This window comes from Tauraco erythrolophus, chromosome 1 (assembly GCF_009769465.1).
Source record: "Tauraco erythrolophus isolate bTauEry1 chromosome 1, bTauEry1.pri, whole genome shotgun sequence".
NCBI classification, from domain to species: domain Eukaryota; kingdom Metazoa; phylum Chordata; class Aves; order Musophagiformes; family Musophagidae; genus Tauraco; species Tauraco erythrolophus.
The window spans coordinates 21,817,794-21,843,855 of record NC_141465.1 but is presented as its reverse complement, the minus strand read 5'-3'; the positions used below and the strand labels follow the sequence as shown (position 1 = coordinate 21,843,855).

The window sequence follows — 26,062 nt, the reverse complement described above, 5'->3', positions numbered from 1 at the left end:
TTAATTCGCAGAAATTGCATCCTCCAATGACATTAAGTTTACCTACAAAAAACCCCAAAACAACAACCCAACACAACACCAAACCTAGCCTCCTATTTTGACAAGGACTGGTATTAGAGACAGATGATTTGGAACACGAGACTGCTTGGACCACATCATGCTACTGACCGTATCACTACACAGGAAGCTGGAGCTCTTCAAAGGTTATTTTAGAGACATCAAAAACATTTGCAGCCTAATATGATAATAACATCGCCTTAAAAAAAAAAACAGTGCATCTGCTAAACCTCTTTGTGCAAAGGACACAGCTCATTTGCTCCCTGGAGATTTTCAGCTGTGCCATATATTAGCTTGAACAATCATAAAAAAGCAAATATTACTTGCCATTAATTTTTTTGGAAGTACATTGTAAGATGATCCTGAAGTTCTTTTTAACTACACCTTTTGTTACCTGTATGCTTCCCAGATATCTAGGATCTGAGGCCAAAAGCTGCTAGTTAAAATAGAACTCAATCTTGGTGTAGTGTTGGAGGAGGAAATTAGAATGTCCTTTGCATACAAGCTTCAGACAACCTGGAAAAAGTAGAAGGAATTGGGGTTTCCTCTAATTGAAACCTAGTATCCAGATAAACTTGCACACATCTAACCTTTGTTCTCTTACTACAAAGCTGTTCAATTACACATGGAAAAATGGAGCACAATAAAAGCTATGGCATCTATTCACACCACAGGAATCCAGTTTAATTATTCCCACTAGGAGATATGAAGTATTTCCTAATGCAAATACTGGACTCTCAGAACATCAACATCAAGGACTTGCACTGCTTTTTCCCCCACAGGGAAGAAGTATAAAAAGTGTTGCATTTTACACTCAGTTTAAGTACAGTATTTTCTGATGATTCTGCTATAGAATTAAAAAGGCAAATCTCTAAGATTTCAGTAAAGTCTTTGCAGATTTTCTAATATGAAATATGAATCTGCTCAATGGATTATTGCAAAATACAGTTATTTCTGTAAACATCTACAGAAATGTAACACACCACATACTACATTCATTCATGGACCTGCCATTAAAATGTAAGTAACTTCTGTAAACACCAAGCATTTTAGTGCTGTGTTTCGCCATTAGCTATGCAGTCACAAATTAGTACCCGTTACAATCAAAATGGGTGATACATTTGTAAAACATATCAAAGACCAAAACTTCATTTCTAAACAAGCGCCTGATGAGCAGCAATACATGTTGCTTTAAAGAAGGTTTTAGAGAGCAGATTGATTTGCTAATGGTTTAATCAACAACTCAAAAGATTTTTATGGCACAAAATTCAGAATCGAAGCTTCAATCTACACCAAATTAGTATTCACTGCCAAACACTGAATCCAGCCTCTAAGTAGAGGAGTTCCATCCCTGTTCTCTGCCAGTGCTCTACCCTTCAACTTTGCCCATGGTCACCTCTGTGTCCCTTTCATCAATTGCTCTCACAAGCCTCCTTTTCCACTTCCAAGTTATTCCCACTTTCTTCCTCCGGTCCACAAACTGAGGCAAACCCGAGCAGCAACTGTAGGCTCGTTCTGCTACATCACAGAACTCCGCTGTAGTACAGCTGACAGTCTCCTATACTACATAAACAAATTTAAAACTGCATTCCCTGTATTTTAAAATAAATAAAAGAAGAGTAAATATGAGGAGAAAAAAGGTCTTGAATCTACAGACAACCACACAAAGAGTTCCTTCTATCTGCCCAGAGCCTATGGGTTTTATGTGAAGTCCCCTGAAATGGCAATTGAGTCCCAAAGTTGTCACTTAGCAAAAGTTTGTATTCCGGCAACAGAAATAGGAAATAGATTTTAAGCAAGTATCTGTGTATTTTCATGAAAAGCATCTGTCATTTGATCCTGGGAGGTAGAAGGATCATGACTGGGCTATTTTTTTAAAAAAAAAAATTATAATGTTTAATTTCAGAGAAAAATTGGGATTTACATTGTCCTCCAGGCTGTGCTAGCAAGCCAAACATTCTCACTTATATCAGAACAGTTTGGTTGCAGATCACACTTATGAATAAAAGCAAATTGATTCTCAGTGTCTGTGGTGAATTAAATGTATGCATATGTGAATGATATATATGGAGATACAAATACATACCTAAAATTTCATCCAAAATACTAGAACTAAGGTAGGGCCTTCTTTTAGCAATGTGTTTGAAAGTATGCTTAACATAAAATAAATCTTTTCAACGTAACATTTTTAACTTGATATATCATTTAAATAAAAGATGGATAAATGAAATGTTTTAGACAAATGTGGTAGATTCATGAGTTTTAACTTCTGTACAGAGACACATACATGTCTTTGCCGTAGACACAGCTTAAAATTGCTGCCATGTGCCAAGTAAACTTTTACAGATGTTCAGTAACAGAGTTCAAAGAAACTGCATTGTGTCTTCCTGGATATATACCAGCCAAACATATAAAAACAAAGAAATGTCAAGATAGAAAATGAAGTGTCTATTTGCTGTTGTTCAGATAAATGAGAGATGCAGGACCGCTAATATTCTTTTTTTCCCATTACTTGAACTACATTCAAATGATGCTCTGCAGTTATTTTGAGCTTAGATCATGAAGCATTCCAGCTAAACTATGACGTGTTTTAAAGTGACTTTTCCCCTTGGCTTTCAAAAGAATATTTCTACATCGCAATATATGGGTGAAATCCTCCTCAGAGAAACTTTTGTGTGTACACATAGAAACTGCCTCTCTTTCTCCCAGCATCACACATATTAACAAGAGAAAAATATACTCCTGTTGAGATGGCGTTACCTTCATAAATTTAATCACAAAAAACATTCAAGAATTTTATTGGTAGAACCAATAATATCCTAGATACAGTATGCATAAATAAGGCACCACCTCTGCCCTGAAGGGTTTGCTTTTTTTTTTTTCCTTAAATTGCTTTAAAGACAAATATATTGCAAATTCATATAATTAAGCTAAAAACCTTGTAATGAAGCCTGTAACTGTATGGTAAGTTTAATTCATCACGCCCTGCTGACCGCTCACCTGTTCTATACTTCTGTGCCCGCTAATCCATTTTCCCTAAGGCCATTTCTAACGTTCCTAACTTTTAAACATTTGAACGTCTTCAATCACTTCTTAAAAATGAAAATAAACTGCCCTCCCACCTCCACCAGGAAATATTGCCTTTCTTTCTCTCTATTGTGGAATTCCACTTACCTCTTTATCCCCAAAACACCCCCATGCACACGCTCCAATTTACACTTCCCCAAGGCACAGGACAAGCAATATTCAGTCCTGGAACAGTGACAGGTTTAAAGTATAATATTTCACAGCCCATTAGGGCTGGAAAGAGAGGCTTTTTAGCATTTCGTAAGCTACAAATTCCCTTTCCAGTAAGAGAGATCCTGCTCCTACTCTGGGTTATTCACTCATTCTCTCTATATAGGCAGGTACATACATGTATACACAAATACACCCAGCCCAACGCAGATCTCTTTATATATATCAATCACATTTTTTCAACAGTAGATTTATAAAAAAAGCTACATTAGGCAATTTTTAAAGGTATCTACAGTTTATTGCCTATAATTTTCCTTTCTTTTCTAGTTCCACACAAATGGATTTGTTCTGTGAGAGGAATTCAGTCAAGCAAAGGAAGAGATGAGAAAGATTATCATGCAACAGAGAAATAATTCAAGAGAGCTTTATGAAGCTAGATTGCACTTCTATGCAAGTTATGTGGTACACAGAGAATTCAGTGTGTTTTCGTATATCATAACGGTTTTATTTGCCTTTCCTTAGGACAAAATGCAGAAGTAACTTATGGCTTTCACATGCAATACCATCAAAAGCTCTTGCCAAGAAAGAATACTACCAACCCTTCATGCTTTTTCCTCCCTTAAATCTAAAAACTCCTCTCATATAAAATAGTATATCATTATTACTACTGAAAAATGACAAAACTTTTTTTTTAAAAAATAACAAAAACCAAAAAGACAATTCAATAGAAAACACAATTTCATGAATGGCAAAATTAATGAAGTCTGATTTCCTGTAGATTTGTATCTCACCCAGTTACTCCAGTGTCTAACAAGGTGGCAACTTAACCTGCAGCTTTTAACTAGTTAGGTCATTTACAACAGCTCTGTTCTCCCTGTCTCGTAAGGCCTGAACTCACGCACAATACTACCCTCTCCCTGTGGCTTTCTCACCTAGGCGCCTGCATTTCATGAAATTCGTAGGAACAGAATATCTGAGAAACTGGGCCCTCCTTCACCCCTTCAGATTTGGTTGAAATTGGCCAGTGAGTTAAAAAATCTGTCATTGCGGGAAACACTTAAATGCATGTGGATGCACGTGTGCACACACACCCCGGCACACACAGTGTAATCACATAAACCTCATTTCCTTCGGAAACCAGGCTAAAAACGACATAGCAACAGCAGATGTGAACACAGTTATGAAAAGCAGCTGCAGGAGTTTTCCATGAAACAAACAAACATAAGGTCAACACACATACAGGTTCCTTTAACAAAGCTGAACTGGCAAGCCTTTGAAATATTTACATAAATATTTTAAATATCCTCTTTCTGTGGGGCAGAGGACGCACATCTTGACTTCAGTTCATCTAAGGCATGTTTCTTATTTTCTGTTGGTTAAATTCTTACCCACTGAAGTCAATGGCAGCTTTATCTCTGACTTTTAAATCTACAGTCAGGATTTCTTTCTCTGAGTATTCTGACATAATTTCTGTGGTTGTGCTCATACCTTCCTTTTCTCTGGCTGCACTTATACAAATAATACATTTTTGTATCTTCTCCATGCCATATATGAGCAATTGCAAAGTCTACCATTGACAAAATTTGTATGAAAACCTTCGTAACAAAACGAATCACAACCCAGAGCCGTTTGGAAACAAGTATCACCACAAAATAGTCTTGTAGTCTTAAATAGAGATGAGCTTTTCACTGCTGCTGACAACAGAAAGCGGTTTGGGCTCTCTTAGACCAATATGAGAGCCATTTAGCAAACACTTTGTTACATCCAACTTCAAAAGCCATCTGGAAATTATACTGTGGCATGTGTTATCCTGATAACACAGAAACACACGACTGTGAGCAGAATCCAGCGCCATCCTCTCTTCTTCCACTATGCAAGAGGCATTTAATCCAGGGAAATCCACAGCATTCCTACCTTTTATATCCTACACTGCTTCTCCCATCTGCTGCAGAAAGCTCAAGAAGAAACCAAAGCTAGCACCCTAATTAACCCCAAATACATCTTGTGTTAAAGAATCTATTCCAAACATTAGTTTACACATGGCTTGACATTATTAATTTCCAGTAGGTCTCAGGAGCTACATTTCTTCCTCAGTACTCCTGAAGGTAAGCTTCCTGGACGTAACATGCATAGTCTGAATGTTTCAGTTAACTAGACCATTAGTTGCTGGTTTTATATCACTTCCAGAGGTAAAAAGCGTTATCTCAACAGTTTCTATGGCAAACACAGAAAAAAAAAAAAAACCACAATTCCATTTTGAAATATTCTAACAAGGGCTCAGTTTTACAGTGTACTGATCATATTGTTAGACATTCACGAAAAACTCATACAATCATAGAATGGCTTGGGTTGGAAGGGACCTTTAAAGATTGTCTAGTACAACCTCTTTTTATATATGGGTTTTCCTAAACTTTCATTTTACTGGGCTTGTAGTGAGTGTAATGCCTTTTAAATAAGGGACAATTTCACAGAAGATGAGAGAGTTCGAGCTGTTCTTTTTAGTCGTGTGGCTGATCCTTTGTTGAATTAAAATAAAAAAAACCCAACAAAATATTGGATCTAGAAATAGTAACAATTAAAAAAACATGCAGCAATTGAAATTTTAACAACTACCTCACTTACAAGCTGCTTTCTCAAATTGAGCAGTTAGTCTCTTTTTTATATGGAGCAAGACTCAAGTAAAAATCACTTCTGCTAGGAAGATCTGGGTAAAAATTAAAACAGATAAAGAGCTATATGCATCCTATATGCAGCTATGTTGAGGGCAGTGGCAGTCATATATCCTCAGGCTATAAACTGAAAATAAAGACTATAAGGATGTAGAGTGAAGCACAGATACTTTACAATATTACAACTTTTCAATGTTCAGAAAACAAACAGCATTAAGCGTAGTATACACTTGGTGATTACCAGTCTAGATGCTAGAACCAGGCTGAGTTATCCAAACCAAACGTTTTGGCTTGCTCTGAAGTTTCTAAGCACTGTTTTGTCCTTTTCAAAAGAAAAATGGGCCATGTGCTTTTGCTGTATAGTTTCTATTTGGTAAAACAGACAGCATTTTTCCAGATTTGAATGAATAAAGCAGTTGTTGAGACAAGGCCTCCTAAACCAGGTACAGCTCTCTAAATGCCTGTTGTGCATCCCTGTTTGAAACACCGTTCTCAGTTTACCAGTTTTTCCCATTCTGTCACGTTCGATCTTTCTGAAATGCTGGGGGCACAATGACGATTGGATGCTGATGAAGGATTTGCCTAGTAAATGTTTCTTACAAAATATAAGACTTAAAGCACTGCTACAGATGACAATGCAGGAAGTGCTTTGTCTGCTAAAAGGCATGCCACCTCCGAGGTGAGCACTCACTGTTCCGTTTACTTAGGAAGGGGAGGGAGAGGCAAGTTCAAATGAAGCCAGAAAATGAAGATATGAAATGTAAACATCAAAATTAACTCCGTCTAGGATGACTCTACTAACATTTCAACTGCATTTTCAACACCACGCAGATCTCATAATTAATGATGTCACCAAATTTACAGAGACAGAAGTAGAGTGCCCAGATTAATTTTGAAAGCTTATTTGCTGCCAGTGCTTATCTGATGTATCAGGAATATAATTAGAAGCCAGTAATCATGGAAGGAGGTTGATCTGAGAAGTCGGTCTCCAGTGGGCGTGCTTGAGCGATGTTATCAGTGCTCCCTGTTGAGAAAGATTACTAGTATCCAACCTTGTTTAGTGTTTGGGATTAGAATTGTGCTCTAATTACATCTTGTTAACATTTAGGGGTTTTTTTCTAATATCAATTTTAATTTTGTAAGCACATGGCTATCCTTTAATTTGCTAGAATAAATATAACGTTTCTTTCTATAATCTTAAGAATAAGCTTAATGTGATCTGACAGTCATCAAGCACATAATTTCTTAGAAATATATCCTGCCCCTCGAACTATGTAAATATTATCTGGTGACTTTTGCCATCCCAGATGTGTTCTAGACTCTTCAGAACCAGGGTGTGGTTATTGAGACTGTGTTTCATTGATCTGACATCAGTCTCCACTGCAGCATACAAACTGACATACAATTGCATGGAACAGAGAACACACAGCATTTCACAATGCCAGGAGCAACCCATTAACTTTGCAAGACAGCTGTCTATCCCTCTGCAAAGTTTCCAATACTTGCTACAATTTATTCAAAAGAAGAAGGACAAAAATCGCCTCTAATTGTTTTGGTTGGTTTCATTATTGCATGCTCATATATCCAGAAAAGGTCAGGAATTTTCACACTATGCACAAGTGCTTTTATGCTTCAAAATGTTACTTTAGCTGCTCTCTAAAGAAGAAGTAACAATTGCACTTTTTTCCAGTTTAAAAAAGCAAAACTACACCAAAACCTAAAATGAAAGAAACATTCTGTTTCCTCAGTGAATCCTTAAAGTAAAGTAAATGCAACTGATTTTCGTTTTGCATCTGCCTGAGGATCTGGCACATCCTGGATCAGCTTGCCAGTGCTTGGCTGCTTAATTCACTGGAAATAAGAAAAAAAATAAAATCTTTCTGGCTTCTGGCAAAGTCCTTTTTCCTCCTGGAAGTCTTCCCAATAGCTGTGGTTCCTGATGCCTTTTTCTATGGACAGCTCAGACATCTCTGGGCTAGCTTGCCTTCTGCAGTCCTCTACATTTCTTTGCTGTGCTTCTTGGATCAAGTTCCCAATCCCTTACAGTCAAAAGCATTCTTACAACTCCCGCCTTTCGCATGCTCTTCTGGTTTCTGAGCTGATTCTGGCACCAGTTTTTTCATAGTTCCTTTCCAGCAATGAGTCAATCTGTGGTGCAAGTCTCAGCACAGCGGCTGCCTTCATCTTCCTCTTATTTTAAGTAGCAGTACTCTGCTTAGCATCTTACACAAGGCCAAGCTTTAGAACGAGTTGTAGAGGTCAGCAGCAGTGTTGGTCCCTTTTGTCCAGAATTCAAGATTCCTCCAAGGCTTGTTCCTTCTCTTGAGTTGCGCTCCAACATGGAGAGATTCTCTTAACTTTTCCAGCAAGTTTTGAGATGAAGGTGCCTACTCAGATGGTGTAGGCAAACCCTCGCTGAGAAATGGTTGCAGTTTGATAAGAAAATATGGCACGACAGACTTGAAAGATGGGAGTTTGCTTTAGATTTCTCCTAAACCCAAAATTACTCACTTGCATGCACGTGCTTTCTCTCTCTCTTTTTTAACCCCCAAAGTCAATGCAGCTATGGAACGCTGAAAAGAATACAACTTTGGATCCTAATGAGCACAATAAAATACCCTAATTTTTATCTCATTCTTCTGATTTGCATCTGCTCAACCATAATTAAGAGTAAGGAAGCCAGGAACTCTTCTTTGAAACCTACGGTGCTAATGAGGATAAGCAACCTAGCAAAAATACCTTTAAGGGAGTCAGGAAAGGAAACTTATTTCTTGTAAAGACAAGATACCTGACTTATAAACCCCAACAGTATTTATATACAATAATTTTGCTTACTGCTGTTACGGAAATACCTCTGAAGCACAACCAGATTCTTAAAGGCAGCTCTTCCATATCATTTAAAACAAAAAGCATTCATAATATCATTTTCCTGCGCCACCAATATCAGTTAGTGTTGGGATTTAACAATAGTCACAAAGCCACTGCTGAAGCCCTGAGATAACAAGGAACTTGGCATGCACTTAATTTCAAGAATGTAAGGAGTCTGTTCTTCTTAATGTGGAGCACAGGTTGCATTGGCACGTGTTATCAGTCCTATCTGCTATTTTATGATTTTAAATATTGAAGATATCAGTACTACACCACAAAGATCTAAACAAGTCTTTCTTTACAGTTCCTTAGACAGCTTTGCCCTTTTTTTGTGCATTACAATGCAACAGTTCATATCCTATCAATCTTAATTTCATGTATTCCTTATTAAAATGCTGTAACTATTCCTGAATAAAATATTTTTTAATTAGTCAATCATTTCTTTAACCTTGAATTTTCATATCATAGAAAGATGTATATGAGATTAGGAGTTGAAGTGAAATCTAAAATAGGGTTCTGGCATTTGAAGGTTATTTGTCATGTGGAGATTCATGCCATATCAGTCATTTTATATATGGCTACAAGGGAAACATCTGCAAGGTCTAAGAGTTGATAAAGAGTAACCTGCCCTGCTACTAAAAAAAGGAAGACTGCATTCTATTCAAAGGCTGCAGATAAGACTTAATGAACTGAGATTTCATAATGGAGAAATGATGGATAACGTAGACTTAATATATTCCACATACACAAAGCATTAAGAAAATTTGTTAAAAAGAGGATCCTGAGCTGTTATTTTTTTTTTCCCCCAGGTATTTGCAGCCCTGCATAAAATACAGATTTAACAATTTTAAAAAACTCTCAGTATCACCTTTTCCAGAGATGCTATTTCTAAATGAAGAGCATGTGATTTCCCCACCCTCCCTCATCCCCCACTCTTCTCCCATGCAGGTTTTGGCAAGCTTTAATAAAGCACATTATTTTAACCAGGATAGAGCATGCAGGCTCAGAAAAGGCTTTGGGATATTAGCTTTGCTGGCCATTTTCACAGAGAAGAGGTTAAGCCACATAAATTTAAACAGTACTCTTGCTAGTCATTACAAAGAGAAGCAAAGCTAGTTGGTGGCATGGAAAAGAAGGATGGAATTAGAAGTTGAAGGAGAAAGGGGAGAAAAAAAACCCAACAAAAACCCCAACCTTTTCACTAACAATAAACAACAAGCTTGACCTTTAGGAGGAGGGTCTCTTTCCTAACACTGTAGCTCAAATGAGCCCCACAGAATGATTTATAAAATGGCAAATCCTACAGCAGGAGAAAAGGGAACCTAAATGACAATGGATGGAGGAATTAATCCCCATGACTGCAGGCAGTGTTTCACTTTTAGCTAATTCTCAAACCGAATTCATTTGCATCTGCACACTGATTCAATTCCTTTGCAACTCTGTTCAGCAAAAGTCTAGCTTTGCGTCTCCACTGGAATGAAACAAAGCCTATATATTGTGAAGCAAGTCCAGGACACTTCATCTGGCTAAAGCTAGGACCATCGGCTGGTTTTAGTTTCTGAGGTATTAAGGCATGTGAGTTTCAAAATGAACAAAAATCTCAGAGACAAACAGAACTTCCACTCCAGATCAAGCCTGTCACACCGCGGCCCTTCACAATATTTGTAGCCTTGTCAACAGTTTTCCTTTCAAAATATATGGCTGGGTCCAAACTTTAATATAAAACATTTTTCTTGGCCGGGAGCTGCTACTTCTTAACCAAATGCTAGTTGTGCCAAGATTTTTTTTCTTGTCTCAGTAACTCTGAGTTATAATCTTGAAAGGATTGTTAAATATGTTACAAGAGTTGCCCTTCACAGCAATGATAGTAGACCAGTAAGTCAAGAGGCTTTCATCATACGATCATCAACGACTCTTAGTTGCTGGCTTTCTTTACTGCATATTAGTGACTAAAATAGGATAACCACGTGTTGCACAAGTATAATTGGCTGAAGTGATCAATACGATTGGCTTCCACACATGCGGTTTTCATAGTCACACAAATCAGTACACGTTTGCCTAATCGCTCAGTAGGTGTGAAATAACCAAACCTGTTGTTCTAGGACAGAGCATTTAAAAAACACTAAAGCATTTAAGGTCAATAACTGCTTCTAAGTATATTATCAAGATTTCTACAGTGTTGTAAGATTTCTACAGTGTTTGTTTTGTTGGTGGTTTGGTTTGTTGTTTGTTTTTGTGTTGTTTTTTTAAAAAAAAGAAAAGAAAAAACCTATGAGAGCAAATGCATCTGGTGAAAAAATTACTCTGTAAAATGCATTGGAAAAGTAAACTTTATCTGTAACTACTTTCATAATCAGCTCTTGTATTACACGTAATGCTCCCAGGTCTGTGAGGGACAAAAGGAAGTTTGCATCCAAAAAAGTGATACATATGGTTTTAATTGCTTTTTGCAGGGAAGTCAGGGTCCAATGTAAATAAAAGTTATTCCAAACTCCAGCTTGCAAACCAGGTTTTCATGTGAAAATTTCCAATAAAAAAGCAGCAACAGATGTGGCTGAGGCTATTAACTTGCTTGGGACATTTTTTTCAGTCTGTCCACTTCCAATCAACTGCCATCTACTTCTTCCTAATCAACACTGTTTTAACTTTGCGCGGTCAAGACTTCCCTCACAAAATCTCTTCCCAAAAAGAATCAGCCGTACATAAAACATCATCCAATACTTTCCTTTTAGTTCTCTTTTCTTTTTTTTAAATAATGTATGCCTGAATTTTTCCTGTTTTTCCTGAAATCACAGATTTGATAGAGTATCATTTTTAAATGAGGTAATGAAGTATGGTATCAAACTACTGAACAGCAAGGTAGCTTTCTATTCTAACACTAACCATAGTGAAAGAATTCAACTTTGAACTTCAAAACATAACTAATATCTTCCTAATTTGATGCCTTGGTCTTGGCTACAGTAACTCTGGGCATTAGACACAGTAAACCTCCACTTAACAGAAACTGCACCCAATGACGCAGTGCAATTTTAATACTCTCAGAATAAATGCTATTTTTTTCCTAAACAAATTGATCTGAGAATTTCCATAACTGAGAAGTATCTGCTGTTACATACCCTGTACTCCCGACTACCTGCGAATGTGTTTAACTCTGCAAGAGAACCACTCTTATGTGGGTGGAAAGAAGAGGAAGCTAGATTATGCAAAGCTAAATGTTGTCAGCAAATGTCAAGGTTAGCACACGATACAGAAAGAAACATTTTAGAATTTAAGGAAGAAGAAAGATGATGTGAGATATATTGAAGAAATTAATAGAGCAATACGAAAAGTAAAATAACATCACTTAATTAATAAAATAATATTCTGAGTGTAAGCTAAGATTTTTTAGGTCCGAGCAAACAAATAAATACATCAAGTACACAAGAGTGAAATAAAAATAAAAATACTAAACAAACCAGCTTAGCTATGTGAAATTTAAAAAGCCCTGTCAACTAGCTTTACAGGAGATAGTTAAAATTTCTTGTCAATCTCTACATATAAATATTTTGTTTAGTCCTTATGATTCACAGAGTATCTGTATTGTTTTACCATCTGTCATAAATATAGAATAAGCAACTAAATCACAAGAACTGAGTTAAAATCCTAATGCATTTTGGGGTTGCAAGCAACCACTAGAAAGTGGCATCTGAATGAACTCCCTCCAGAACAAATCTTCACCCGTATTTTCAACAAAAGTATGGATGGCATGGTTGAAGCATGGAGTGAAGGAAAAGTGCTCTATAAAGCCACATTTCTTCATGTTTTTGTTTTCTTGTGATTGTATTCTTTGACTGTTACATACCTGGGACAAAGATCATACATCTTTCATGTCTTGTATATCTGTTTTCCTGACATAATATTAAATCTGTCCAACATTTGAGCTTTCAAAACAACATTCCATTTATAACCAAGACATTAAAAAAAAGCCCAAACGAAGGAAAACCAAATAGAAATGAAAATACTGCAAATGCGGACTTAATATGCAACCCCTTGAAAATGAATAAAATACGTTAAATTTAGTCTATAAGTATATTACAGTATTACTTATTGTAATTTAGGTATCTTTCATTTAATGAAAAAATATTTACCAGGAAGTTCCAAGTGAATATGAGGATATGAAATGCTCTGAAAAGCATTGAGGCTTTCCTTCTACGCATATTCTTACCATGACATACCACCACACAGATCCTTGATCTGGTGAGAGAGAGATTTTCAAAAGAGAACACCTAACTATATTGAAGAAACCCTTTACATTCAATGATATTTTTTCTGCGATGAAAATTTTTGATAAAGAAGTCATCCCAATAACAAACAAAAAAGGGAATTCTCAATTGAATACTGAACTCAGAGGTTGTTTCATGTGAAAAGGATAGCCAACAATGATTTGATGTTTTGCGCAGCCTAGCAAGCTGATCAATGGGAAGTACTATATTTAAAGCCAATCTGAGAACTGTTTTTTTGCTGCCCTTCTTAAGAGTTTGCACTCTGTTCTGTTATGACTTAGCATAAAAAGAAAGAAAAAAAAAAAGAGAAACAAAATTCTCAAGGTTTTTCAGATATTTTTCATATTAACATTTTCAGTTCTTTAATGGCCATTCAAAATGTATGAACAATTCTTTATATAATTCCATGACTTTATAACTGTGAATCCTATCTATGATGACATCTTCAAGCCAAGAAAAAAAAAGTGTGTGTTCTAATACTTATTGTTGTCAGCTATGTATTTTTCATGTTGATTTGAAAACACAAGTACAAGTAACCAAATTAAGATGCTTTGGCATATGTTAACTCAGTGCCCAACATAGACTTCTTTCAGGTTACTCAGGAAACATTCCCAGTAACTTTAACATACTTTTAAAAGGAAATTCCTGGTTGTAACTGGGTGATATCTAGCTCTTTGGAGACTGCGGACACATGTATCCTTTTGAGCATTGATTTGGCTGGGAGGTCAGAAATATCAACAGTTTATGGACTAAAGAAGAAGAAGAAGAAAAAAACAATCCTGTTTATAAGAACATGGCAGCCATCAAACATTTGTTGATGTTCTGTAAAGGGCTCCCAAAGTTCATTAAAAATTATATAAGCCTTCCTGCTCCCTTCTTGAGAAAAGGCATATTGCCTCTGTATATAATGACAAGGATGTACTGGACTGGGATTTTGGTATCCACAAATTCTTTCATCAAGAACAGCAGCATTGCCTCCGTCATGCCCTCAGACTGAGGTTGCAAATTACTAGACCAATGGAATTTGGCTGATGAATGATACAATTAAAAAACTTTTGCAACACCCTGCAGTCACTTTCGTTTTCTGTGCCTCATTCTTGTTTTTCCTCTTTATCACTCTTTCTCTACAGCAACATTCAAATCTCAATTTTTCACTACTTTATTATCTCCACTCTCCTAAACAGTAGTAGGAAAATGTCACACAGCAATGGACTTCAGATTTGAAAATAAAATAAGCTTGTGGGTAAGGGGCTTAAACTTGTGCTTTACAGCCACCAAGGCCAACAACATAAAACTAACTGCATAAATAGTATGTCATTCAAGCTGTACTAATGCACCATGCCACCCGTGAGCCTGGTGGATTAAATATTTACAGTGCTTATCTATAGGATTTCTTGGAGAAAACAGCAGAAGCCAGAGAAGACTGTTTTAGAGCAAGAAGCTTTGCAGGGTCTAACTTCAGGGAAGAGAAACAGGCTTTCTTCTGTTGATAGAAGTCTCTGCTGTCTGCCAAGGAAAGCATGTAAACAAGAAATCTTGCTCCAATATCTGTCTACCTACCTGCACACATTTATTTAAAGGCAATTAACTCAACCGTATGCTTCTCATTTTATCTGAATACAGGCATTTTGTCGAATCAGAGACGAAAAGAAGTAGCTGAAAAGAAGAAAAGAAAGTTCTATAGTCTAGGGAAAAGTCAGAAGACTTGAGTATCACCTGGGTGAGCGGATTAAGTGAAAGAATGGCTATGCAATAAGTGGAGTGTACAAATATATTCTCCTTTCAATTCTTCCTCTTCTTACACAAATCCGATTTTTAGACATCTAAAATGTGTGCAACTTCAGCATGCAAGATCTCCCACTGACGTCAATGTGCCTAAAGTCAGCATCATGCTTGGGAAATTCTCTGAAACACAGTTAATAAAAGCCATGAACTGAAGTATACCAAGAAAGTGCTTAGTTTTCTCTCATTTTGAGACTGTAATTACCTCAGTTAGATATAAATGCCTGAAAACAATATCCAAAAATAAGCAGTTCAAGAATCACAAAAAGGGACAGAAGTAGTTCAGATAATTACAACTAAAATAATTATGAAATATTGGTGGCTGACAAGATGACTAGTTTGCACTTGTACTGCTGAAATACAGAACTTACGATCCTGATGCTGCTACTGTGAACACTTGGGTTCTGGGATCTAGACACTCTACATAATGAAGTTTCAGGACATTTGTTGGGTAACTACTTTCCAATTTTTGGCTTCTGTGAAAAGAATTTTATTTTATTTTTTAATATGGGTTATCCTATGCCCATTTTTCCACACTAATTTTTATATTCCAGTGATTTGATTTACTTGGAGAGCTTATTTCAATTACCAAAGCATGGTTTTGTTCCTGCTCACTTTTGTAACCCACAGTCTCTATTACTCTGTGAACATCATCCTTAAAGAATGTGCTTTGTTCTTTTGTTGGGAAAAAATATATTTCCACAATTATGTCTCTGTTGGTTTTGATTTTTGTCTTTTTTCGTTTACACTCAGGATCTAAAATATCTTTTTTTTCTTTCCCAATGTTCTTCCTATCTGAAAACTTAATACTATAGCATTTTTTCTATTTCTCATGTGGTTGTAACAAAATAACAGTGGGAAATCTTTAATTGTATCAATTCATAATTAAGATAAGTGAAGCTGAATGAAGAATGGCTCCTCTAAAACTAAAGAACACCAAAAAAAGATTTGCAATTAGTACAGGCTCATAAAGATCCTACAGAGAAAATGTACATTTTTCTACTTTATAAAACATTCTTCTAAGGCCAATGCAAATTAATATTTACAAATTGTTCTGAATCTTTTTCTCTAAGTATACAATAGCTCACTTGTTAACACTGACATATTTATCTGGCCTTTCCCAGTTGTAGGAAAAAATTATGTCAATTTTCCCTCAGACTGCCTTCCTATTCTGTCACACACATTATTTCATGAAACATGAATCCAAACGTTCTGTTTCTTTTCAATTTCCTTTCACCACAAATTCCAGAGTCCCCCTCTCCATGGCTTTTAGTAACAATTCAGCCTTTAGTCTAATGGCAAAAACTCAATACTGCTTGTCTTTAATCAGGCTACTTTTCACTTCAATGTCTTCATACTGACGATTCAACCCTTTGTTAGAACTACTTCTTTCCAGATCAGAAGTTATGTCTATGATTCTATATGAAACATCTATTCTCATAAGAAACAGCAAGGCTTGACAAGATGTCTGAAAAACACAGAACATTCATATACAGAAGGAAAAAAAAAGTAATGGATTTTAATAAAGAATATATTTTACAAGTTGTAATTATCAAGTACTCAGGCACTTCTAAAAGACTCAGGTGATTTTGTACTGGAATATAGGCCATTAGAATTACAGTTAATGCAAAGGTAACCCATATTACTAGGAAAGGGGAAAAAAAAAAGTATTTCTAAATAATTAGAGGGAATATCTTTGCCCTTTTCCTTTCCAAATTAAACAACCATTCCATAGTTGGTTTAAACCATCTATGACCACAAATCCGTGTCAGACTTCTGAACAGCTGAATAGACAAAGGTCCAAAGCAGCTGGGTTCAAATTAACATCACAAAACTGACATGATCCTGATACTTTCTGTCCTGAAGAGCTCACAAATACAACATGCGAAGGACTTGCACAAATAAAGAGATACCATTTTACTGATGCACCGAGAAGAAAAACATCATTAGTAAGCAGATTATTTTTTTCACTAGCTGCAGTTTTGAATGTTTGTCCTGTGGACAGTATACTGCAAACTCTAACCTCAGTGTGAAAAAATGAATCACAGGTACAGGTGAATTCCTATAGAAGTAAAGAATGGCAAATCATTTGATTAGAAAAAATAGCTGGTTTTCACATATTGCAGAAGGCAAATCCCCAGCCTGTGATACAGTTTGATACAGACTGAATGGCCAAATCTTACACATTGCCTGTTTAACTCATCTAAGAGCATCCTTGATTGTGAAGAACAACCACCCTTGATTAGCCATGTCTCTTGATCCCAAAGAAGTGGAATACTGCAAAACAATGCCATATATCGCTAGAAACTACACATAAATAGAACATAGTAGCAACCAGTACACAAGAGACAGAAGAAAAACGAAATTCCTCTAGGTCTGTGGTCCAGCTGATACTATGAAGACTAATGGTCTAAAAATCCTTTATGATCTTTGTTTGTTATCAAACAACAGTACATGCAACAACAACTGACTCATAGAAGCTGTGAGACACGGGGATAAGCATTCTGAATTCAGTGCTCATAGGAAAGATTCAGTCTCTCTTTCTCACCGAGAGCTGAAGAAGGACAAACAACTGCGTGGATGCTTGAAGCCACTTGTGTTGACTTCATATACATCAACAGAGACCTGCTGCCAGCCCAGATTCTGTTCCATCAACAATATAAATTTCAGGTTCTTTAGATATATGTCCCACTGTAGGTAGGGAATATATCATGAAGAAATATATTCTAGATATAGCCTACACTACAATTGAAAAGAGCATAAGAAGTGGATCTCAGGATAACTCAACATAAAAAAAAAAAAAAACATAAACAGGAACATTGTTTGTTCCATTGGATTGTATATGTTTTACGACTCTGTTCCAAAAGAACCAGATGTTTGATTTTAAAATATATACATTAAGCTCAAAATTGGTTACTGAAATGAACAGCAGTTCTGATCCAGTTGTGTTTATAAACATAGAGGTCATGCTGAAAGATATACAGGCATTTAAAAATCCTTTGTATATTTGTGTATGACTATCTGTATGTAAACTGGCCTCAAGCGTTATGCTTTGATTAATCCCTAAAAGCCAAGTTTTCAAAACTAAGGACAATTTACAGTAACAGCAACCACAGAAATTATATGGAAAAAAAGGTTTACCTACGGGAAATACAGTTATTTCTTTAAAACTGGGCGTTTAGCTCACACATCCTTCCTTCTGTAATACCACTCCTTTTTAAGGACACAGATGGTAGGTACAGATTTGGTTCAACAGTGTCAATATCAATGGAAGATGTAAGCAAGTCACAGATTGCAAAGATCATAAAAATACGTCTGTTCAGCTTTCAAAAGACGTAGCACCTCACAGAGCCAGTAGCAAACAAAACTGCAGTTTGTCTCTTAAATGAGTAGGACTATATACTGATTGGAAACTATCTAACTATTCTGGGTTTTACCTAACCATGTGACCTGGAAATCTGTTCAAATCAAAGTATATTTCATGGGATATAAGTAAGGAAATGCTAAAAAGTGGTTTTAAAATTCAGCAGATTAGGTAATAGAAATATTCTGCCATGCTCTCCTGTCCCAAGAGGAAGTCAAGCAGAACAGAACACAGCTGAAAACATTAAGATAACTCATCGTGAAGAACTGCACGCCACAGATTCCTAATGGGATCCACAAATGACACCTCTTAATCATTGCAGTGCACATAGACTGGATTTTCAGTGGCTGAAAATTCTTACCCTATGATGGTATTTAGTTGCTTTAGCATTGAGTTATAAAATCAGGTATATGATCCTAATGCATAACCATAGTCCCTTTTTATGTATTGATAATTATTTGCCCATTTAACTTTTTTACATAGTTGCAGTTTTGGAAGAGCAAAAATTAATGGTTCCATTTTCCTCTGAGCTGGCGGTAGTGAAAGGCTCACATTAAGAGAGCTGTTGGAACGCTGAACGTTAATTTAGTAACAGAAGGGATGTACCAAAAGACAGAACAGTTTTCACAGTGCTGAACTTCATCTTGAGAAAGGCTGGCATTGGAGAATGTGCTTTTCCTTCTAAAGACATTTTCAAACGTTTAAAAAGAAAGAACAAATTTCAGTGTGAAACTGTGGAAGCTGTCTTAGACTGAAAAGTACTCCTGAGGTCAGCGCTATATAAGAAAAATGACTCTAAGAGTCAAAGAATTAAGGCAATTAAAGTGAGACACTGCAATCATGTTTTTGTCCTTAGATCTGATCCTAAGAATGAGGACGAAAAACTTTTGAAATGCTGACATCAATAACCTTGAAGGCACAGTTATTAAAAAGTACAGAATTCATACAAAACTCTGTAACAAGGCTGTAATGGAATATGCCACGATTCTCTACTTCCTATTAAAAAGAGGAAAGGGATATTTTGAAAAGACCAAGCACCTTTTGATGGGATGTTTAAAACAGATTCTCACGTTTCCAATCCCCTGGTGGAAATTAAAGTGCCAAAGTTCCAGGTAAATCTTACTAAGGCTATGCAATTAAATTCATCTCATGGTGAACAAAAGGAAGGGAAATACTATGATAGGAGTGTTATTCAGTCCTTAGAGAAAGAGCTTCCCGAAAGACTGACGCCTGAGTACGTGGTTAGAGCCCAATAGGATTTTCACAATATATGTCCAGGGGATGCATAACTCATGCTGTGTGATCAAGCAATTGTATTGTTCTGATCTTGCTTGTCTTGGTATTTGAAGGCTTCAAAATAATACCATGGTATGAAAACACTTTATATGCTTTCTACAGACAGAGAACTGAAGCACAAATGATGTCCACAGTCACATGAGTTGTCAATGAATAGGGAAATCAGGACAACCAAACAAAGATGAGCCTTCTGCTTTGGAAATCATTGAAGAGGACTCGGGACTCACAGGAAGCAAGTCTGGAGTGTACTCACTGTGCGATCGTAATTCTTCTTATTGTAAACTGGTACTTTGTACTATCCTAATCTGGAACTAAACTAGATGTAAAACTGATGACTGCAAAAAACATCTATTAGTCTATTAAGGAATTAAGCACTGTCTTGGAGGAAGATCGAACAGAATTCTTCACAGGGAAAAATCCCATGTTCTGTTGATCCTGCAAACCTAAAAACAACTAAGATTTCATCCAGAGTTTTTAGCATATCAAGGTAGATTTGTTTAACAGATTCCATTTTGTCTCTTCTACTTACCTGGCATCATATGTACATACAATACACCTTTGCGCGTTGTAATCTATGTATGACTGAGAGACTCAGAAATGTATACTAACAGGTATGAACAGTGACAATGACTTCTTATTTAACTCGATTTAGAAAGCTAAAATCTCACCTTATTTACATATGTACAGCTTAGCTGAAATCAGTGAAACTCCCTCTATTTGCTTAGGCTAAGAATACAGCCCAAGATTTATAATACAATAAGCCTCTAAATACCTCATTTCAACTGTACAAAAACATTTTTACTAGATACACTGATCATTGATTCCTTTTTAAAGTATTAGACTGTCTATACAAATTACCTCATTCTGCTTCCTTGCTTTTACTTGGATTTTGCTGTTAGCAAACCAAAACCTTCTCCCACCATCTCTTACTCAGGTTTCTGATAACAGGAACCCCAGAGCCACTCTATAAAACTCGATGCATGTCAAAAAAGGCTATTCTGAGTGTTTTGACTTGGCTTCAAGCCAATAAGATTATTTTTCAGGAAACAGAGAAAACTGGAACATATTTTCTATTTACACCGATAAAGTCAGTCGGCTGGAATATATTAAAGAATTTGCTGGAGCTATATTAAATTTTGTAGTAACTGCATCACCTGATATAGAAGTAACAGAACTTCTCAATTATAATGGGTTATTTGAAGATCTGTTTCTTTCAGATTTTATGTCCAAAATGATGACACATGAAACAACTTCAGTTCTGCTTGATGTTGTACAGTTCAAGATCAAGCTCTTACTCTTTTGTGGCTGGGAGTAAAACTGCACTCAACCTTACATATTTCTAATAAGCAGCATGTGCTAGTATACCTGTCAAACTGCTCTGTTTACAGCAACATCGGAAACAAGTATTTTCCAATAGTTGACTCATATTTAAAGATGCTGAGTTTTAATTGTGATATGCAATGGTAATTAGGAAAAATGTGGAATGCAATACATTTAACGGAATTGCTTTTCTGAGAAATGAATGAGCTTCCTCAAGAAAAAGATCGAACCACTGAGACACAATGTAGTGATTCTTTCTTGGCCTTTTTTACATTTACTACTGCATAAAGATTTTAAACTTTTCTAGCTTAATTTCTAACATTTCTATCTACCTTTATGCCTAAAAATAATATAAATTATTAGAAGAGGTATACTAGCAAAAAAACGTGTAGGAAGAAGAAAAGCAAGCAAGCCAAGAAAATACTATTACACAATAGACTCCCAAATACTCAAACCTGGAAACTATAAGCAAGTAAAGTAAATTCATTCTTCTAACAATAAATATTTAGGGCCTACAAACATCAATAACATCAACCAGCAAGACTAGCAAGCCAATCTGTTATATCTTGTGATGGTGCGAGTGGTCTGTGTTGTGTTATATTCTAGATTTTCATTTCCAACTTAAATAGATGAACTTGATTTTATTAAATACCTGCATTGTATGTTTTCCCTTTTATGTCTTTTTGGCTCACAAAGAAGGAGCAGAAATGCTTTAAGGTCCCCAGGGACCTGTTTCTCAGTACACTGCTATTCCAACTGTTTTGGGTTGTGGATTTGGTTTGTTGGGTTTGGTTTGGTTTTTTTTTTAAGCAATGATCTAAACATAAAATCTCTATTGCAAGCATGCAGATGACAGATTAGCAAGCACATAAATAATTAAAGAACTAAAGCAACTCAGCTACTGCTACAGAATAATCTACCAGGTTAAACAACTGCAAACCAACAAAACATATTTTATACTGACAAATCAAAATAACACCTTTGAGATTCAAATATAATTTAGTGTAATAAAAAGAACAAAACTAAAGTTTGGAAGGTCTTCATACAGCACTACTAAAACAATACAGACTGCACACCTCCAAACAAGCTACTGTTGGATGGGGAAGAAGTATAGCCACAGCAGTATGGCATCATGCCAGAGCCCGACTAACCTTGGCACGATACCACTCTAGAGACAATCTGGTCACAAGCAAGTGAAACTAATCTAACATTACACTACCACTGAAAAGGGTTACAAATTTCTCTTCTTCGGTCATATAGTGCTCTTCATGGGGACTTGGATCAGCTCATCGATTCAAATGGAGATAGAAGCGGTTCTTTTTGGAGTGGTAGATTTAGTCAGATAAGCAAACTTGATCCACCATATTACAACTCGGGTGCAAGAGCCAACGCAGGGGGAGGAATGGGAACGCGTGGCTGTGGCTGAAGTAAGAACAGCCCGTTCCCTTCAGCAGCAGTGCAGGCTTTGGCCAACTTTTAAGCCAATAAATAGCTACACTGCTTCCAGAACCACATCAAGAAAAACATGCCATACAGCAAAGCTGGCAGACAATTGCCATAACATGTGTTTCTAATGTAATATGGTGACCAAAAAAAAAAAAAGGAAAAAAAAAAAACAAGCAGCAGCAATACAACAATCACTGGTTGTATACAAAAAGAAGCTTCAAGTACAAATGAAGAACTGGCTACACCTTTACTCAGTGGTATACGAGGACCTATCAGTTTTGGCTCCCAAGCCTCGAGACAGAGGCAGGCGTCATTCTACATCTGAAGAGAGAACCTAGTCTTCCAGGCTAAACTTAGGCCTGTAAGGAAATCTCATTCTTCATTTAATCCCAGCAAGTCCAGATCACTATGTAAAAGTGATCGTATGCATTCTGGTCTGTCTGCTTTCAGTTTTCACATTTTATTATTCTTTTTCCATTTCTGGGAGATGGAAAGCAGGAATAAAGAAAACTCTTAATTCCTTTAAAATTTTACACATTTGTCACCAACTATTGAAGCATATTATTCTTAGATACCAGCCTGTGTGCATTACTCGCCCACAGAGAGTCATGGTGATCCCCACAAATATCAGATGGGACGTGTACTGTAGGTCTTACCAACAGGAAGAGAGGGAAGGAAACAAATCACCTCCCTTTTCAGTATGCATGATGACACACCTGTTGAGATCATCTTCACAAACTAAGCATTTTGCATAGACCTCAAAATTGTTAGCGTACTACTGTTTTCACCTGTTCTAAAAAAATAATGTTATTTATATAAAGTTGCCAGTCTTTGCACGCAGATAACTGCGTGAAATTTAACAGATGTGACATGCACAGTCCCGATGAGACTGAATGGTTTATTGATCCATATCAGTCCTAAACATCATGAAAGCCAGAACCTAGCGTGCATAGCAGACAGGTCTGAATTATGATGAATCCCCAGGTGAAAACAACGATTGTGGCTAATGACAATTTGGGATGGTTAACAAAAATAATAATGCAATATAAAATAATTTCTACCTTCACTAATTTCATTTGACTGAGTGTGCAGCCAGATGCATCACACAGAGTTTGAGAATATCTTTACTGCACGTATGCTTACAGGAGTATGTGCAGATATGTACACCATCAGGTGGAATTCATAAACGATTGATTGCCTCATGCTTCCTCTAATGACACTTATCAAGGCAAAAGATCTGGGTCACAGCAAGAGACATAGGGTGAGTAAAAGACTTTGCATTCTTCTGACTATATGCAGTTAGTTTCGGCTCAATATGTGGAAGTAAAGGAAAAAAAAATGAACACACACACACACACACACAAAGACAATTTACATAGACACTTTGCTTGCTCCTGTTTTGATATCATTCAGGCCATGGAGTGCTCTTGCTGCATTTGTGCAGTATCAAGCATAACAATGTCCTGGTCATAGCAGGAATCCCTAAGGTCTAGTGTAATATATGTAATGAGTAATAATGCAGTCTCCTGCTGTTTCCTGTGTCTCTAGCTGCTACGCTGACCTTCTCTCTTGATACCGCACATGTCAGCTGGCTCCATTTGCTCCTGGAATTAGCATTAAAATGGCAATCCTTAGAGATTATGCTACAGCCAGAGTAATGATAATGGAGGTTTTCAAAGAATTTCTAGGGTTTTTTAATTGCATGTTTTAAAATACAACATTTTTCCTATGACAATATGAAGCAAAGCTAAAATTTACTTTTTTTTTAAAAAGATTACTTTAAGAAATCCATGTTGGAAGATATATTTCTCCATCTCCATTTCTTGTTGCCAAGACAGCCTGTGGATGTATTTGTCAGAGCAATGCCATTAACAAGATTTTATTGCGAGTTTATCTTAATTGAAAGAATAAATGTTTTTCCTTTCTAAAATAACTGCTGCAGACATGAAAATTTCTGCAATCTTTGATAAGATTTTAAATGAAAGACAAACTAGATTAGTTTAAAAATCTGATCAATAATTCTAGGATAAGTGGAAGGAACATAATACTTGATAAACAATAATTTTCAGATACTGAAGGGACTGGTTAACGAAATTTTGCATGGGCATTGTGTCTTGGAGGATTCCTGTCGTGCTATATGTCAAAGCTGTTATATATTAAATCTAATTCCTTCTATTGAACTAAACTGTGTTTTCCACATTTGTATCACCTGCCCTTTACCTGAAACTTAGTAGGAAGAGATTGTCACAATAAATTTGCCAGATCATACAAAATTTCAAGGAGAAATAAGATTAAGATATAGCATACGACACAGCCTGTAAAACAAAATCTTTTTTGATCTAAGATGAATGCTACTGATTACAACTCTGAAATCGAGTTTACACTGTATGTTTATCATTTTTATTCTATTATTTATTCATTCTATTATTCATTATTAATTCTATTCTATTATTTATTTATTTATTCTATATACACATGCAGGAATTGATATATTTGGTTTATTTTTTATATATTTATGATGCATGGAAAACATAAGGAAATACACTGATTTTGCACCACCAGCTATTAGCAATGTAAAGAAACACAGTTAAGTACTGGACTTTATAAATTGTGTTTTTAACATCATCTTGATTATGTTTTCCAGCATGTGAAACCTAAAACACTATTGTCTAGTCATCTAAAAGATGAATATTCTATTAAGAAAAAACCTATACTTTAATCTGGCAAACAGAAGGGTAAAATTAAATTGCTGAAAGTTGTAGTTGGACAAATTAGTCCAGAAAATATAGAGAACACCCAACAGTCAAAGAAAGTAATAGATTCAACCTCATTTTAAATCTTTTAATTAAGACTGGATGTCTATCTTAAAGATATGCTCTAGCTCAACCACAAATTGCAGGTTGGATGTAGAATTTCACTCAGTAATTTCAAAGTCCTGTGTTATGCAGGAGGTCCATTCCTGGTCTACATTTATGCTGAGATGAAAGCCACTCTAAAACTAAGTAGCACATAATTTGATTTCTGTGAATTTTGAAGTCAATGAGTGCTCTCAGGGGTCAAAAAGAAAGAAAGAATGCAGGTACACAGACTGCAGTCTCTTTCTTCTAATGAAGAGGATAATTTATCTTTCTTCTATGACAACACTTTTCTAAATGTAGTAGTAGTACCTATGCTCTAGAAAATATGCCAGTACATTAGAAAAAAATGTTATTTACAGTAATTTTTAAATAGGAATAAATGTTACTTACTTAACTGATTTGTCACCATGTCATTCAGACAGCACCTCAGCTTACTATTCTACAGTTCTGTAGAACATCTTAGAGTCATCTTACCACCATTAAAGATCAGTAGGTACGCATTTTCCTTCCCATTAATACAAAAGGGAATTAAACTAGATTTCTAATAAGTGCATGCTAAACAGTTTCTATGACATGATATAAAGATTTTATCACCTCTTTATATGTAAGTTGGGTGTGTTACAGAGAGAATATTCCACACAATAACTCAAAAGTATCTCAAGCAAACTGATGAGAATTTGAGAGCAATAAAACAACGTACTGAAAGAGTTAGAGGAACGGTTTGTGGAGAAGTATGCAGACATCCTGACTCTTCCCTTCTCTAAGACAAAATGAAATGGAACTATCAGGAAAACTGTCTCTGGATATCAAGGGCAGAAAAGAGAAGGTCTGCTTAGAGTATACAAGTCTGCCAGCCTTATTTACACCGATAGTTGTGCTGAGCTTTGAACTTTGAACTGAAGC

General features: G+C 36.1%; 1 protein-coding gene across 1 annotated transcript in view; it reads right to left on the bottom strand.

Annotated features, from left to right (window-relative positions):
* ROBO1 (roundabout guidance receptor 1) overlaps nucleotides 1-26,062 on the bottom strand; it is a 542,241-nt gene that overhangs the window by 143,907 nt on the left and 372,272 nt on the right. The window lies entirely within an intron of this gene.